Consider the following 18147-nt stretch of genomic DNA (forward strand, 5'->3'; position numbering starts at 1 on the left):
TGCATGCTTGTTTTCATTGACTGATGTACAAGAACACCTAGATCTCGTTGTACTTCCCCTTTTCCTAACTTGACTCCATTTAGATAGTAATCTGCCTTCCTGTTCTTGCCACCAAAGTGGATAACCTCACATTATCCATATTAAACTGCATCTGCCATACATTTGCCCACTCATCCAACCTGTCCAAGTCACCCTGCATTCTCATAACATCCTCCTGACATTTCATACTGCCACCCAGCTTTGTGTCATCAGCAAATTTGATAACGTTACTTATAATCCCTTCATCTAAATCATTAATGTATATTGTAAACAGCTGCGGTCCCAGCACCGAGCCTTGCGGTACCCCACTGGTCACAGCCTGCCATTCCGAAAGGGACCAGTTAATCGCTACTCTTTGTTTCCTGTCAGCCAGCCAATTTTCAATCCATGTCAGTACTCTGCCCCCAATACCATGTGCCCTAATTTTGCCCACTAATCTCCAATGTGGGACTTTATCAAAAGCTTTCTGGAAGTTCAGGTACACTACATCCACTGGCTCTCCCTTGTCCATTTTCATAGTTACATCCTCAAAAAACTCCAGAAGATTAGTCAAGCATGATGTTCCCTTCATAAATCCATGCTGACTCAGACTGATCCCTCTACTGCTATCCAAATGTGTCGTAATTTCCTCTTTTATAATTGACTCCAGCATCTTTCCCACCACTGATGTCTGGCTAATTGGTCTATAATTCCCTGTTTTCTCTCTCCCTCCTTTCTTGAAAAGTGGGACAACATTACTCATCCTCCAATCAGCAGGAACTGTTCCTGAATCTATAGAACATTGGCAAATGATTACCAATGCGTCCATGATTTTTAGAGCCACCTCTTTAAGTACTCTGAGATGCAGACCATCAGGTCCCAGGGACGTATCAGCCTTCAGACTCAACAGTCTATCCAACACCGTTTCTTGCCTAATATAAATTTCCTTCAGTTCATCCTTTACCCTAGTTCCTTTGGCCACTATTACATCTGGGAGATAATGACATTGCCGATGAAAGTTGAATCCATCGAGGTGTCCTTTTTCCCAGATCACCGAAGGTAGAAGCTGTCAATCACAGCTCAGCTGTGCCTGGCCTCATCCACACTGACATTGCCAGACCACTCACATCAGCAGCTGGTGTCAGTAACTGAGCATGACTGATATTACTGCCGACAACCCTAATGCTTCAATGCCACAAGGTGAAATATGAGTTAGTCCCGGAGCGGAACAATAGTTAATAAGTTCTTTACAAGCACACAGGAGGTGCTGTCACTACAGTGAGTATCTTCAGGAGGCAATTTATCATGCATTAACGCTGCTCTGTGCTTCTCAATACATCAGGCACATCTGGGTAATTGGCATCCAGATGCGGCTGATTATCCGTCCGATGAGTAAATAAACAAGGAATAATAGACTTGATCATTGGGGCTGTGATCACTGTGGGCCTGAAGACTGGGTGAGCTTTGATTATGGCTGATGTACCGTGAGAAGAGTGGGAGAGCTTTCTGATCACTGTCACAGCTTCATTTGCCAGCTTGCTGATGGTGGAAGGTGACTAAAGAAAGATAAAGCAATATCTCAACAATGAGGGGTCCGTTGCGAGCTTGTCAGCCCACCTTCCAAAGTGTGGCCTCTGCTGCACTGGGGATTCAGTCAATATATTGTAGGCAGCAATCTCCCTGGTGATGAGCAGATTTGCCCACATTCGTCCCTGAACATAGAGGCAAAATTATTGTTGTAGAATATCAAATAGAGGGACCTTCACAACCCTGGTTGGAAGGAGCCAAACGCTTGTTAAACAACAGCTGAAGAACATCAGAGCCACGAGATGCACCCATGCACGAGACACATTCCAACAGCAACACTCCCTCAGCAGCACCCTTCCCACAATGTGACACTCCTGTAGTACTGCCCCTCCTAGAGTGCATTCTCCTTCAGTACAGCCCCTCTCCCAGTGTGACACTCAGTACTGCCCCTACCCTCCCACAGTGTGACACATCCTCAGTACCATCCGTCCCACAGAGTGACACTCCCTCAGTAACGTCCCTCCCACAGTGTGACACTCCCTCAGTACTGTCCCTCCCATAGTGTGACTCTCCCTCAGTACCGTCCCTCCCACAGTGTGACTCTCCCTCAGTACCATCCCTCCAACAGTGTGACACACCCTCGGTATCGTCCCTCCCACAGCGTGACTCTCCCTCAGTACTGTCCCTCCCACAGTTTGACACTCCTTCTGTACAGCCCCTCCCAAAGTGTGATGCTCCCTTGATACCATCCCTCCCACAGTGTGACACTCCCTCAGTACTGTCCCTCCCACAGTGTGACACTCCCTCAGTACTGCCCCTCCCACAGTGTGACACTCCCTCAGTACTGCCCATCCCACGGTGTGACACTCCCTCAGTACCATCCCTCCCACTGTGGATAAGGGTCTTCATGTTTGTTTATTGACTGTTTATTAACAGCTGGGGCTGTTCTTCTTACAGCAGGGTAGATCAGGAGGGGATTGAACATAAAGGTTTTGATCCAGTAAATATTGAGAAACCTGGAAGGGCAGAAGGATAGGTGATCACATGGCAGAGAACTGACAAAGTAAAGTCAAAGTAAATTTTATTACAAAAGTACACTTTATTAATAAAAAGAGAGGCAAGAGTGGATATCGAACCACTTGAAAATGATGCTGGAGAGGCAGTAGTGGGAGACAAGCAAATGGTTGACAAACTGAATAAGTATATTGCATCAGTCTTCACTGTGGAAGACACTAGCAGTATGGTGGAAGTTCCAGGTGTCAGGGGGCATGAAGTTTGTGAAGTTGCCATAACTAGAGAGAAGGTTCTTGGGAAACTGAAAGGTCTGAAGGTAGATGAGATAATGATCTTTCAAGAATCCATGGATTCTGGAATGGTTTCAGAAGACTGGAAAATTGCAAATGTCACTCCACTCTTCAAGAAGGGAGAGAGGCAGAAGAACAGGAACTACAAGCCAGTTAGTCTGACCTTGGTGGCTGGGAAGATGTTGGAGTCGATAATTAAGGATGAGGTCTCAGGTACTTAGAGGGACATGATAAAATAAACCATAGTCAGAAAGGTGTTCCTCAAGGGAAAATCTTCCCTGACAAATCTGTTGGAATTCTTTGAAGAAACACTAACCAGGATAGACAAAGGAGAATCAGTTGATGTTGTGTATTTGGATTTTCAGAAGGCCTTTGACAAGGTGCCACACATGAGGCTGCTTAATAAGCTATGAGCCCATGGTATTACAGAGAAGATTCTAGCATGGATAAATCAGTGGCTGATTGGCAGGAGGCAAAGAATGGGAATAAAGGGAGCCTTTTCTGGCTGGCTGCCTATAACTAGTGTTGTTACAGGGGGGTCTGTATTGGGACTGATTCTTTATACATCTGTGGTGAACTACATATACCTGTCTGGACACGCCCCCCCCCCACCCCACCGCTGACTGCTCCTGTGGCTCCTCCCACTGACTGTGGCTCCTCCCATGGACCCCGGTATAAAGGCGATTGGAGACACCGCCCCAGGCTCAGTCTCCAGGATGAAGCGTGATGGTCAATTGCTGCTTGTTCTTTCTTCCAGCCAATAAAAGCCTATATCTCACCTCACGTCTCCGAGAGTTATTGATGGTGTATCAACGTCCTACGTCAATGATTCGGATGATGGAATCGATAGCTTTGTTGCAAAGTTTGTAGGCAACATGATGATAGGTGGAGGGATTACAGAAGACAGATTAGGAGAATTGGCAAAAACATGGTAGATGAATACAGTGTCGGAAATGTATGGTCATGCACTTTGGTAGAAGAAATGAAAGGGTTGGCTATTTTCTAAATGGACAGAAGATATAATATAAAGCTGATCGCAAAGGGATTTGGGAGTTCTTGTGCAAGATTACCTAAAAGATAATTTGCAGGTTAGAGTCGGAGGTAAGGAAGGCAAATGTGATGCTATCATTCGTTTCAAGAGGACTAGAATATAAAAGGAAGGATGTAATGTTGAGACTTTATAAAGCACTGGTGAGGCCTCAGTTGGAGTATAGAGAGCAGTTTTGGGCCTCTTACCTTAGAAAGGATTTGTTGAAACTGGAGAGGGCTCAAAGGAGATTCACGAAAATGTTTCCAGGATTGAATGGCCCGTTATATGAAAAGTGTTTGATAGCTCTGGATTCACTAGAATTTAGAAGAATGAGGGGTGACCTCATTGAAACCTGTCGAATGGTGAAAGGCCTTGATAGAGTGGATATGGAGAGGATGTTTCCTTTGGTGAGAGAGCCTAAGACAAGAGGACACAGCCTCAGAATAGAGGGGTGTCCATTTAGAATGGAGATAAAGAAGAATTTCTTTAGCCAGAGAATGTTGAATCTGTGGAATCCTTTGCCACAGGCAGCTGTGAAGGGCAAGTCTGTATGTGTATTTAAGGCAGAGGTTAATAGATTCTTGATTGGTCAAGGTATGAAGGGATATGGGGCAAAGGTGGATATTGGGGCTGAGAGGATCAGCCAGGATGAAATGGCAGAGCAGACTCGATAGGCTAAATGGCCTAATTCTACTCCTATACCTTCTGGTCTTATGGTCTACATATACATCGCCACATACAACCCTGAGATTCATTTCCTCTGATGAGGGCTGGCTCATGGACCTCTGGTTTCCCTCTCCCAAAGTCTACAATCAGTTCCTTGGTCTTGCTGACATTGACTGAGAGGTTGTTGTTATGACACCGCTCAGCCAAATTTTCAGTCTCCTTCCTGTCTGCTGATTCATCATCACTTTTGATTCGGCCCGTAACAGTGGTGCCATCGGCAAACTTGAACATGGTATTGGGGCTGTGCTTAGCCACACAGTCATAGGTGTAAAATGAGTAGAACAGGGAGCTGAACACACAGCCTTTTGGGGTACCTGTGCTGATGGAGATCATGGAGAAGATGCTGTTGCCAATCTGAACTGACTGGGGCCTACAAGTGAGGGAATCTAGGATCCAATTGAACAAGGTGGTATTGAGGCCAAGATCTTGGAGCTTATTGATTTGTTTTCAGAGGATGATGGTCTTGAATGTTGAGCTGTAGTTGATAAAGAGAATCCTGATGTATGCACCTTTGCTGTCCAGATGTTCCAGGGTTGAGTGAAGAGCCAAGGGGATAGCATGTGCTGTGGACCTATTGCTCTGTTAGGCAAATGGGAGCTGATCCAAGTCACCTCTCAGGAAGGAGCAGATATGTTACATCACCAGCCTCTGAAAACACTTCACCACCGTGGATTTAAGTGGAATAGGCCGATAGTCATTGAAGCAGGTTACAACACTCTTCTTGAGCGACTGGTATAATTTAAGCCTGCTTGAAGCAGGTGGGTACCACATACTGCTGAAGTGAAAGGTTAAAGATCCCAGTGAACACATGGTCAGCTCAGCTCTTTAGTGTATGGCCAGGTACCCTGACTGGTCCAAACATCTACAGTTTATTTCTTTCCATAGACGCTGTCTGACTTATTGAGTTCCTCCAGCATTTCATGTGTGTTGTTCCAAAACTCTCTGCTGCTCAGACAGTTTGAGCAGATCCAAATGGAACTCTGAGGTCAGAACCAGAGAAGCTCTTGTTGGGTGTTCTGCTGAGGGAGAGCAGGAGGTGTGGGAACAGTTGGGGAGCTATTCTGGGAGTCCATACAGTAAAAGGCCCCATGAATTTAGGAGCTGGATTTGGGACGGGATTCCTTCATTCCCTCTGCACCCTCAATTCAATGGGAGGACATTTCAAACCAGAATGGCAGTATTCATGCAGTGAGCTGTAAGCCCTCTCTATCGGGCCACACGGCATATGTCCATGTACCAGGTTTCATTGGCCCTGTGTTTGCAGCAGCATCAACAGCAATGTTAATGTCAGTAATTAAACCGGGGCTTTTATCTTGGACTTTCATCAGCTGCACTAGACAGAGGAATCCAGCACTGTTGAAAACTGAATGGCAAAAGTTCAGTTAACATGCTGACCTCATCCAGATTCAGTAGCTGTGTAATATATACATCACCTTTTGACATGTTAGCTTTAATTCCACTCAGCCCCTGGTCAGATGCTTGGTCACATGCAGACAAGGGGAGCACTGTTTTCCCTGACTCTGGTTTATTCTGCAGCCACTGAGCACTGTGTGCAATGCCATGAGGTTGTCAAGACAACAAGGTCAGTGAAGCCTATTAGAAATGGCCGAGTGAACAGCTGGTGTTGGCTGGGTACGATCAGCATAGAGGCTCTAGTTCAGAGCTGTGCAAACCCACTGAAAGAACTGCAACTCAGACATGTCCAGCCTTGGAAAATCTGAACACACAGCACGACCTGACGTGATTGTTCCATCGTTCCTCTCAGTCTCCAGTGAACCAATGAATGGGTGGTGTTGGTGGTGGGGGGGGGGGGGGAGATGGGAGGGTCATCCTTAATTCATCTGTAGCCTTGTAAAGGATGTAAAAGGTGATATATAAATGAAAGTTTTTTTTCAAGCTCATCCAAACTTTCTACATTTGTGAGATGTGCATTGTGCAATTTCTATTTCAGTGCTCTAGTCTTTTATGACTCCAATTCAATAACAACTTCAGCAAGTACTGTGCCTTTAAGCTAATAAAGGATGGCTCAGAATTGCAGCAGGTAGTGCAACTACTAAGAGGCCTTGATCTGACCTCTGGTGTCTGTATCAGTGCTGAGTTGGCACGTTTTTCCTGAGGTGCTCCAGTTTCCTCCTACATCCTAAAGGTGGGTTAATTGGCTGCTGTAACTTGCCCCTTGGTGTCATTGAGTGGCAAAAGAATCAGGGAGTGGAGTTGATGGGCAGGTGATAGATTGTTGCAGTACTACAGGAAAATAAGGAGGAGGGAAATGAGTGGATGGGATTGCTCTGCTGGGGACTGGATGGATCTGATGGGCTAAATGGCCTCCTTATGTCACAGTAAGGAAATAAAATAAAATATCTCTGCGGCATGTTATTAGAACATTGCAAACAATATTTAACATCTTAAGCTAGCCATGTTAGATTCTCCCAAGAGTCAGGTGTAGGAAGGCAGGTTGTGAGGCTGGAGGAGACAGTGTGGAAGAGATTATCACTGCATCAGGAGCAGTGCACTGACCTTCTCACCTGCTGAGCTAAGCCGGTTGCTATTGTCCTGGACATAAGGTCACTGTGCATCTGAAGTGTAGGAGGCTAAGGGGTTTATAAAATTATGGGAGGCATAGATGCAATGGATAATCAGCGCTTCTTTCTGGGATAGAAATATCAAATGGTAAGAGGGCATAGCTTTAAAATGAAAGCAGGAAAACATAAATGAGAATTTCAAGGCAAATATTTTTTTGTTACATAGAGAGTGGTAGTGCTGGAATGTGGAGGTGGAAGCAGATACAACAATAGCACTTGAGGCATTTAAACAGCCATAAAGTAGAGGGATCTTGTTTATGAGCATAGTTTGGCCTCAAGCTTGACAGAGACGTGTTAGGCCAAAGTGCCTGTTCCTGTATTGTTCTTTTGAGGTTTCATGAAAGGCATCCCTGCCTTTCCACTGCGCACAAGCACCAGACTTTCCACGTCAGTGATATGCTGCTCCCAGCATACAGCAAGCTAACCCTGATGCAAACAAGGTAGCAGCTGCTTGCCCTCTTGTGAAGTAGAAAGCCACCAGCAGCCTGTCATTTTGTGCTGCTGGGCCCATTACTTCCCGTCCTAGTAGGAACAAATCATACGATCATCCACATGCAATGCATTGCAGATGCTAACATTCTGAAATAAAAACGGAGAATATTCAGCAGGTCAGGCAGCTTCTGTTGAGAGAGAACCAAAGTTCTCAATTCAGGTCAACAACCTTTCAGTGGAATCTGAAATGTAAACTGTTTCTGTATTTCTTCAGCTTCCACTGTTCTTGTCATAATCTTTTTCCCAGGATAGAGTAGTCTAAAACTAAAGGGCAAGCATTTAAGCTGAGAGGGGAAAGATTTCAAGACTTGAAAGGCAAACATTTTACAGAGAGTGTGGTAGGTAGACACATGGAAGAAGCTACCATTGGTAGTGGTGAAGGCAGGTACAGTTACAAATTTTAGAAGCTATAAGGCAGGTACACACTCAGTGGTCATTTTATTAGGTACTTCATGTACCCAGTAAAGTGGACACTGAGTTCTTTTGATAGAGTTTGTGGTTTTTTTGTTGCTATAGCCCAACCACTTCACAGTTCGACATGTTGGGTGATCAGCAATGCTCTTCTGCACACCAGTTTTGTAATGTTTGTTTACTTGAATTACAGTTGTCTTCTGCCTGAACCAGTCCGGCCATTTTCCTCTGACCTGTTTCATTAACAAGGGATTTATGTCCACAGAACTGCCACTCACTGGATGGGTTTTTTTTTTTTGCACCATTCTTTGTAAACTCTAGAGTCTGCTGTGTGAAAAAAATCCCAGATATCAGTAGTTTCTGAGATACTCAAACCACTTCATATGGGACGAGCAACCATTTTATGGTCAAAGTCATTTAGATCACATTTCTTCCCCACTCTGATGTTTGGCCTGAACAATAACTGAATCTCTTCACCATGTCTGCAAGCCTTTATGCATTGAGTTGCTGTCACAACATTGGCTTATTAGATATTTACATTAATGAGCAGGTGTACCTAATAGTGGCCACTGGGTGTACATAGAAAAGTTTTACAGGGATACGAGCCCGACCCAGGTAAATAGGACTAGCTCAAGAAGCCACTTTGGTTGGTAAGGAGGAGTTGGGCTGAAAGGCCTGTTTTTATGCTATGTAACTCTGTGATTATATATTCTGGATTAACCAAGGTGTATGCAATCTCAGAGCCATTCACATTTATCTACAGAACTGAGGTCAGCCAGTAAATCCTGGGGGTATATTCATAACATTGAGTAAACCCTGCTTTAATATCTCATTCAAAAGGTGGCACCTCCAGCAGCATGCCACTCACCCAGTGATGCATCGGAGCACTAGCTTTGAGTTGGTGTTCCATTCCCCAGAGGATGAGCTGAAAGGTGAGAGCAGTCTCTTAAAGGGCAAGCATTGTCAACACTACAGAAAGAAGGAAAATGAGAGATGACTTGATAGAGGTGAAAAGATGATAAGAGGCATAGATAGAGTAGACAGCCTAAGTTCTTCTCCCCAGTTCACAATGGCTAATACAAGGGAGTATAACTTTAAACTATTTGGAGGAAAGTTAAGGGGAGATGTCAGAGGTAGAATGGGAAGCGCATGGAATATGCTGCCACGGGTAGTGATAGAGGCAAATGTATTAGGGACATTTAGATGGGCACATAGATGAAAGAAAAATGGAGGAGAGAAGGGTTAGATTGATCTTGGAGTAGGTTAAAGGGTCAGCACAACTGTGCGGGCAGAAGGGCCTGTATTGTGCAGTACTGTTCTATGTTCTAGGCGACACTGAATAGAAAGGATATTGATGAGGTATTATTCTGTGAAAACCCCAAAAATAACACCATGCTAGAAATAATGAAACAATTCAACACCAAGCCAGCTGGAGAAAGGGATAATGATTGTAAATGTGTCTTTAAAGATTATGCCTGATTTATACTCAGTAAAATACCTACCATCAGGAAAATTGTACTGAACATATCCACGAGGGAGCGGTCGGCTTTGTGCCTGGACTGTTCATATCGGTCTGCAGAAAGCTCACAAGTTTGAGTTCAGATATCTTTATTTGAAAGCTTTGTCCAGCTCAGGTTCTCCTTCAAACCCACCACCACTCACTTCGACTCCTGCAGAAGCCGAGCAGGGAGAGGCTGGTCTGGTCTCCAGGTCTTGGCGCTTCACTTGTTCCACACTCGTCATCTGCCTTGCTGCATACTGCTTTCAGTGCCAGGCTTAACACATCACCCCCCCCCCAACTCTAAATAAATAGTTTAGAAGCATCCCAGAGGGAAGTTAATCACTCTGAATCTCCTGAATAACAGTAGCTGTACTGGATCTAGGTTTCCGTGAAGCCTTTGAAAAGACGTCACGTTCAGGACTGATGGTAAAGGTCAGAAAACATGCTGTTACAGGAAGTGATTGTGGAATGTACGTAAAGCTTTAGAAGGAAAAGAGAAGGCACATAGGGCAGCCAGTCAGAGCACCTGGAATTAGGATGTGGTGCCCCACAAGGATCACTGTGGGACCACTGTTCACTATTTACATTAATGATTCAGACATCGGAATCAAAAACTACTATTTTTAAATCTGGAGTTGAGAGGGGTAGTGAACACTTAGGTTGGGCGTGGGGTAGGGGAGGGTTGCACGAGACTGCATTCTGGAAGGTCACACAGTATCTGGAAAAATGAGTATCAAAAGGGTGTAAAAATGCGATGGAACCTGGAAATGCATAAGACCATAAGACACAGGAGCAGAATTAGGCCATTCAGCTCATCAAGCCTGCTCCACCATTCCATCATGGCTGATCCTGGATCCCACTCAACCCCAGACACCTGCCTTCTTGCCATATCCTTTGATACCCTGACCAATCAGGAAAAAATCAACTTCTGCCTTAAATATACCCACAGACTTGGCCTCCACTGTAGTCTGTGGCAGAGCTTTCCACAGATTCACTACTATCTGGCTTTAAAAAAATCCTCTTTTCCTCGATTCTAAAAGGTCACCCCTCAATCTTGAGGCTGAGCCCTTTAGTTTTGCATACTCCCACCACAGGAAACATCCTCTCCACATCCACTCTATTTTGTCCTGTCAACATTTTGTAGGTTTCAATAAGATCCCCACATTCATCTAAATTCCAGTGAATACAGGCCAAAAGCTGCCAAACGCTCCTCATAAGATAATCCCTTCATTCCCAGAAACATCCCTGTGAACCTCCTCTGGACTCTCTCCAATGACAACACATCCTTTCTGAGAAAGCAGGCTCAAAGCTGTTGACAATATTCCAAGTGTGGCCTGACTAGTGTCTTAAAAAGGCGCAGCATAATCTCCTTGCAGTTATACTCTATTCCCTTTGAAATAAATGCCAATGCTTCTTCCAGATGGCAGTGCGACGTAGTTTGCAGCGGCTTTTCCGGAGTTGATATCTGTTATTTGTCAAGCGGGGTGCCATCTGATGAAAAATGGACGTGGGAGCATGGAGGAACATCTGGAAATCTCCTAGGAAGGCCATCTTTGTTGCTGCTGCTGTTGTGAGGTCTGGGTCTCTGCTGGGAAGGACAGACCCCCAGTCCTCGGGGTCGCATTGGCAGTGGCGTCGTAGTGCGCTCGGCAGAGGATGGTACTCAGAGAGGCTGTGCCGGAGGGGATGGTCGGCGGCTCAGAGGTTCGACGGATTTGGAGTCTGCTGCAGTCGGGGCGCTTTCACTGTGTGCTGCGTCTGCAAGGCTGAGTCCGGCAGCGTGGAAGTCCATAGCGGGGGTATTCCCTTCCGCCACCTGCGTGGGATGACAAGTCTATCAGGACCCTGAGGACTTGTGGAAACTGTGTCATGGTTTCTTTCGAACTTACAGGCTTTTAACATCTTTGGAGTATTTTTACTGTGTCCATGGTCTGTTTTTTTTTTATCAATTATGAAATTGTTTGCATTGTTGTAATTATGTGCTTTTATGTAGGTCTTGTAGCTTTAGTTTTTGGTTTGTTGGGTGGTAGAGTTGGTCTCCTGACTTGGTGTGTCTGGTGGGTTTGGAGCTCCTTTCTGGGGGAATACGCTAAGATGGTAGTGTGATATTAATACTCAGCAGCCTCTCCGGACTCTGGATTTGGGGATTGCCAAACGTTATGTGGATTTTCTGGTGTAGTCTGTTTTTGTCGTGTGCTTTTGTGATATCATTCTGGAGGAACGTTGTTTCAATTTTTAACTGCATTGCAGTTGTGGTTTTTAAATGACAATAAACTGAAATTCAATTCAATTCAACATTGCATTTGCTTTTTTTACCACAGACTCAACCTGTAAATTAACCTTCTGGGAGTCTTGCACGAGGACTCCTAAGTCCCTCTGCACATCTCCCAAACTGCATTGCCATACATTTCCCAACACTGCATTCCATCTGCCACTTGTTTGCCCATTCTTCCAATCGGTCTAAGTCCTCCTGCAATCACATTGCTTCCTCAGCACTACCTACCCCGCCACCTATCTTCGTATCATCCACAAACTTTGCCACAAAACCATCAATTCCATTATCTAAATCATTGACAAACAAGATGAAAAGTGGTGGTCCCACTATTGACCCCTGAGAAACACCACATCACTGGCAGCCAACCAGAAAAGGCCCCTTTTATTCCAGCTCCCTGCCGCCTGCCTGTCAGCCATTCTGCTATCCGTGCCAGTATCTTTCCTGTAACGCCACAGGATTTTATCTTGTTAAGCAGCACCATGTGTGGCATCTCATCAAATGCCTTCTGAAAATCCAAGTAAATGACATCTACTGCCTCTCCTTTGTCCACCCTGCTTGTTACTTCCTCGAAGAACTCAACAGATTTGTCAGGTGGGATTTCCCTTTACAGAAACCATGCTGACTTTGACTTATTTTATCATTAGTCTCCAAGTACCCCAAAACCTCATCCTTAATAATAGACTCCAACACTTTCCCAACCCCAGAGGTTAGAGTAGCCAGCCTAAGATTTCTTTTCTTTTGCCTTTGTCTCTTCTCAGAGAGTGGAGAGACATTTGCAAAGCATGCGGTATCTTGTTCCTCTCCACACCTTGCATCAACCTTGCCGGTTCATCTGCATTTGTCTGTTTTTTAATGAGACTGAGTTGCTAGCTCTATGCTCAACCCAACACGAATGGAAAACATGAAAAATGCAATGCATTGTCCAATGGAAGATTCAAATATAGATGACACACTGGAACTGACACTTGGTTGGATCAGATTTGGTCACCATGTGTGTATTTCAGATCAATCTATAGGGAAACTGGATATTCTGCAATATAAACCACCCCACCAATTCTCCTTTGTACACTCATTCCATTCTCTTTGCCCACAACATCCAGGACACCCCTGGGGCCATGCCCCTCCTTACCCTATGCAATGTCAGGAGATGAAATCCAAAACACAGTGCTTTTACCTCTGCATTTCCCACCATCCTTGAACCAAACTGTGGCTCATCCAGAGAGCTGTGAAGCCTCAGAACCCCATAGGTGCAGTTGCCTTCTAGGCCACGTCCTTGGGGTTTCAAAATGTGGCCAGTTGAGAGCCCCAGGGAGCGGTTCCTATCACCGCAAAGAAACTGAGTCTGACTGTAACTCCGGGTCAGGGTTTCCAACAGAATCTCATCCTCCCTGAAAAGAAAAAAGGGAGATGTCAGAGGTGGAAATTAAGCTATTTCTGCAGATGAGCTTGAAGGAGTTGCTGTTAAACTCCATCGTTGCTCTGCCCCAGATGTGTTTCAAAACAACTGCATGAAGTGAGGTGACTGTCCTGATTGAAGAAATGGTAGCATGTGCAAGCTGCATGTCCTGCTCAGTCTTATTTCAATAACAAAAATATCCCATTCACAGTCATTTTTCTTGCTTTTTGTAAAGATACAAAACAAAGATGGACTTATAATTGTGGAGCAAGTATCCCAACATTGGGATGCTGCACTCTCTACCAATGAACTACATCAGGATTGTTGACATGTGACACTGCAGAAGTTAGAATCTGGTGCAATAAAATGCTGGTGAACTTCAATGGGCCAGGCAGCATCTGTGGAGGGAAACAGGCGATCTACGTTTTTGGTTGAGGCCTTCCAGAAGAAGTTTGCATTTTGCTCGCTACATTGGAAATGTGCTCACTACTGTAATGTGCGAACTTCCCCTCTTTCTGATCCCAGGTTGCTAAATGTCCACTTCTGAACTCGGCAGCACTCATCTTCCATTTCCAGGGTCACCCAGAGCTGTTCAAGGGTTCGAAGCAGATGAGGAAGCCTTTCCTCCTCAGGCGATAAAAAGGTAAACTTAATTTTCATTTTCTAATGCCTTACAGACTGGGACATTCTGGTTCACACTCAACGATGAATGATGCTTCTTCGTCATTACATTACTTTTCCTAATTGAAGGTAATAGCTTGTATCTCATTAGCTTGCCACTTGCATTTCCTAAATTAATTTTCCAGCTTTCTCAGTTCCTGGGCTGCAATGCTTGCTTGAGAAGATGAGACAGCTGACCTAATTCTGATTTTCTGCCAACATGTTTGTCATTTTACCTAAGCCTGTTGAACACCCACTTACTGAGTCTGACGCTGGATGCCTTGTCTTGTCATATCTGCTGCTGGGACATAGAAAGCAAATGCGTGATGTTCCCACCTCGTGGTTAAGCAATAAACAACCTGTGAGTCAAACTCAGTGGGTTGGGCAGCATCTGTGGGAGGAAAGGACTTGTTGATCTTTTGGTTTGGAACCCAACGTGAGGATGGCTAAGTTTTAATTAAATGTTTAGATATGTAATGCTGAGGCTTTATAAGGCATTGGTCAAACCATACTTGGAGTATTGTGAGCAGTTTTATAGACAATAGACAATAGGTGCAGAAGTAGACCATTCGGCCCCTCGAGTCTGCACCGCCATTCTGAGATCATGGCTGATCATTCACTATCAATACCCAGTCCCTGCCTTGTCCCCATATCCCTTGATTCCCCTATCCATCAGATATCTATCTAGCTCCTTCTTGAAAGCATCCAGAGAATTGGTCTCTACCGTCTTCCGAGGCAGTGCATTCCACACCTCCACAACTCTCTGGGAGAAGAAGTTCTTCCTCAACTCTGTTTTAAATAACTGACCTCTTATTCTCAATCCATGCCCTCTGGTACTGGACTCTCCCAACATCTGGAACATATTTCCTGCCTCAATCCTATCAAATCCTTTAATTATCTTAAACGTTTCAATCAGATCCCCTCTCAATCTCCTCAATTCCAGTGTGTACAAGCCCAATATCTCCAATTTCTCTGCGTAAGACAGCCCTGCCATCCCAGGAATCAACCTAGAGAATCTACGCTGCACTTCCTCAATTGCCAGAATGTCCTTCCTTAAACCTGGAGACCAAAACTGTACACAATATTCCAAGTGTGGTCTCATGTCTAAGAAATGATGTGCTGACATTGGAGAGGGTTTGGAGGTGGTTCATAAGAATGGTTTTGCATATTAAAGTGTTAACATATGAGGAGCATTTGATGGCTCTGGGCCTGTACTTACTGGAGTTTAGAGGAATGAAAGTGGATCTCATTGGAACCTATCAAATATAGAAAGGCCTAGATAGAATTAATGTTTCCTATAGTGGGTGCATCTAGGCCCAGAGGGAACAGCCTCGAATACAAGGACATCCCTTTATAACAGAGATGAGGAGGAAATTACTTAGCCATAGGGTGACAGACAGCTGTGAAGGCCAAGTCATTCGGTACAGTTGTAGGAGTAAAAATTTGTTATTAGAGTACTGTACATAAATGTCACCACATACAACCCTGAGATCTCCCTCCTGTATACTGATCTTGATTAGTTAGGACATTAAAGGTTATGGGGAGAAGGCAGGAGAACGAGATTGAGAGCCATGGTGGAGCAGATTCGATGGGACGAATGTCCTAATTCTACTCCTACGATGTAAACAACACCTGAACTTTTAATTCAGATCACTTTCTTGTCTTCTTTCCCTCATGCCTCTTTGAATTTCTCCAGCCTGTGACTCACTGAGATCTCTACCTTCCTCTTATTTTTGCTCCATGATCATTGCCACTTTAGTCTGTACACTGTTTAAATTTTGGGCTGTCCCTTTAATTGCTTGCCCCACAGGCACTGAAATTCCTCTCCTGAAACTCTCAGCCTCTCACCTGTCTTTCATACTTTTCAGAATCTCCACCTCGAACAAGCTTTTGATCGCCTGCCCTAGTATTTCATCACATGCCTTGGGGTCAATGGGTTTCATTTTGGCTCACAGCTGTGAAATGCCTTGGGACAATTTTAGTGCATAAAGGGCACACTTTAAGTGAAAGCTTTTGTTATTCAGATACATCAACCTATCCCATAGCTCGGCCAAATCTTTTTATTGTCGATCAGTAGGTAGAGACTGCTCATTACCTTTGCAGAATTGCTTTAACATAATTAATTATTGGTGTCTATTTTTGCTCATTACATTCTAAAGCAAAATATTATTAAAATTATTAGACAATAAGCTGATTTCTGTTGTTAGTTTCTCCAGATAAAACATAGTTTAATTTCTTATAGGAATTTGTATAGAATGCCTGCAAGGAATTAACCTTAAAATCTCATCAACTCTGCTGTGGAGTAATTTTGATTGAACTACATGAGCAATGGTGTGGGGAAATTGGCTGATAAAGAATGTGACTTCACTGTTCCTCACAATGTCCTCCTCCTCCAACAGTGAACTCTCTCACACAAGGTTATCTACAGATTCAACCCAAACACCCCGGAACCCCCACATTGCTTGATCAACTGGTAAAAATAACAAATTCCTTAATTATTCCTTGTGTGTTATCAAGACAATGCTACTGTTGGCAGCACTCCAATATCTGTAACAAGTATTTCTGATTTGGTCCCTATGAGTATTAACCGAGCTTTAACATTATTGTTTTCTTTAAACAAAATGCAAATTTAAGGATGGTTCTTTCTCGACACGTCTAGAGATTTGGTACCTATTTTTGAATGAGTGCTGATGGCGAGGGAGGTTTCTCCCTGGGGAGTACAACCAGAGCCAAGACTTACAGCACCATGGATGGCTCAGCTGTACAGGGAGGGAGGAGGAAGAACGGGCAGTATTCAGTAGTTAGGGGTTCAGGCATTTCTATAGTTGTAGCAGTGATTCTTGGATACCAGTTACCTGAAAAATCAAGAAGAAAAACAGCAAATGCTGGAAATATGTAATTAAAATTTAAAATGCTGGAAATACCCAGCCAGTCAGGCAGCATCTGTCATGGTAGGAACAGAATCAGAAACAGAATTGGAATCAGGTTTATTATTACTGACATCTATCACTATTTTTTTCCATTTTGCAGCACTAGTGCAGTGCAATACATAAAACATACTATAAATTACAGTAAGAAAAATATTTTTAAAAGAATTATTAAGTAGTGCAAGACGAGAGCAAAAATAATGGTGTAGTGTTCATGGACTGTTCAAAAGTCTGAGGGGAGAGGGCAAGAAGCTGTTCTCAAAACATTGAGTGTATATTGTTGGGTTACTATACCTCCTTATTGATGGTAGTAATGAGGAAGGGGTGTGACTTGAGTGGTGAGGGTCCTTAATGGTGGATCAAGTCAAGTCAAGTCATTTTTTATTGTCATTTTGCCCATACCTGCCGGTACAGTGTACAGTAAAAACGAGACAATGTTTTTCAGGACCATGTTGCTGCATGAAACAATACAAAAACTACACTGAACTATGTAAAACAATACAAAAACAACTACACTAGACTACAGAACCAAACCCAGGACTGCATAAAGTGCACGAAACAGTGCAGGCATTACAATAAATAATGAACAAGACAATAGGCACAGTAGAGGGCAGTAAGTTGGTGTCAGTCTGGCCTTCGGGTATTGAGGAGTCTGACGGTTCAGGGGAAAAAACTGTTACATAGTCTGGTCATGAGAGCCCAAATGCTTTGGTGCTTTTCCCAGACAGCAGGAGGGAGAAGAGTTTGCATGAGGGATGTGTGGGGTCCTTCATAATATTTGCTTTGCGGATGCAGCGTGTGGTGTAAATGTCCATAATGGCGGGAAGAGAGACCCCAATGATCTTCTCAGCTGACCTCACTATCCACTGCAGGGTCTTGCAATCCGAGATGGTTCAATTTCCGAACCAGGCAGTTATGCAGCTGCTCAGGATGCTCTCAATAAAACTCCTGTAGAATGTGGTGAGGATGGGGGTTGGGAGATGGACTTTCCTCAGCCTTCACAGAAAGTAGAAATGCTGCTGGGCTTTCTTTGCTATGGAGCTGGTGTTGAGGGACCAGGTGAGATTCTTTGCCAGGTGAACACCAAGAAATTTGGTGCTTTTAACAATCTCTACCGAGGAGCCGCCGATGTTCAGCGGAGAGTGGTCGATCCGTGCCCTCCTGAAGTCAACAACCATCTCTTTTGTTTTGTTCACCTTCAGAGACAGGTTGTTGGCTCTGCACCAGTCCATTAGCCGCTGCATCTCCTCTCTGTAAGCTGACTTGTCATTCTTGCTGATGAGACCCACCACAGTTGT

Source organism: Hypanus sabinus, chromosome 1 (assembly GCF_030144855.1).
Source record: "Hypanus sabinus isolate sHypSab1 chromosome 1, sHypSab1.hap1, whole genome shotgun sequence".
Taxonomy (NCBI): domain Eukaryota; kingdom Metazoa; phylum Chordata; class Chondrichthyes; order Myliobatiformes; family Dasyatidae; genus Hypanus; species Hypanus sabinus.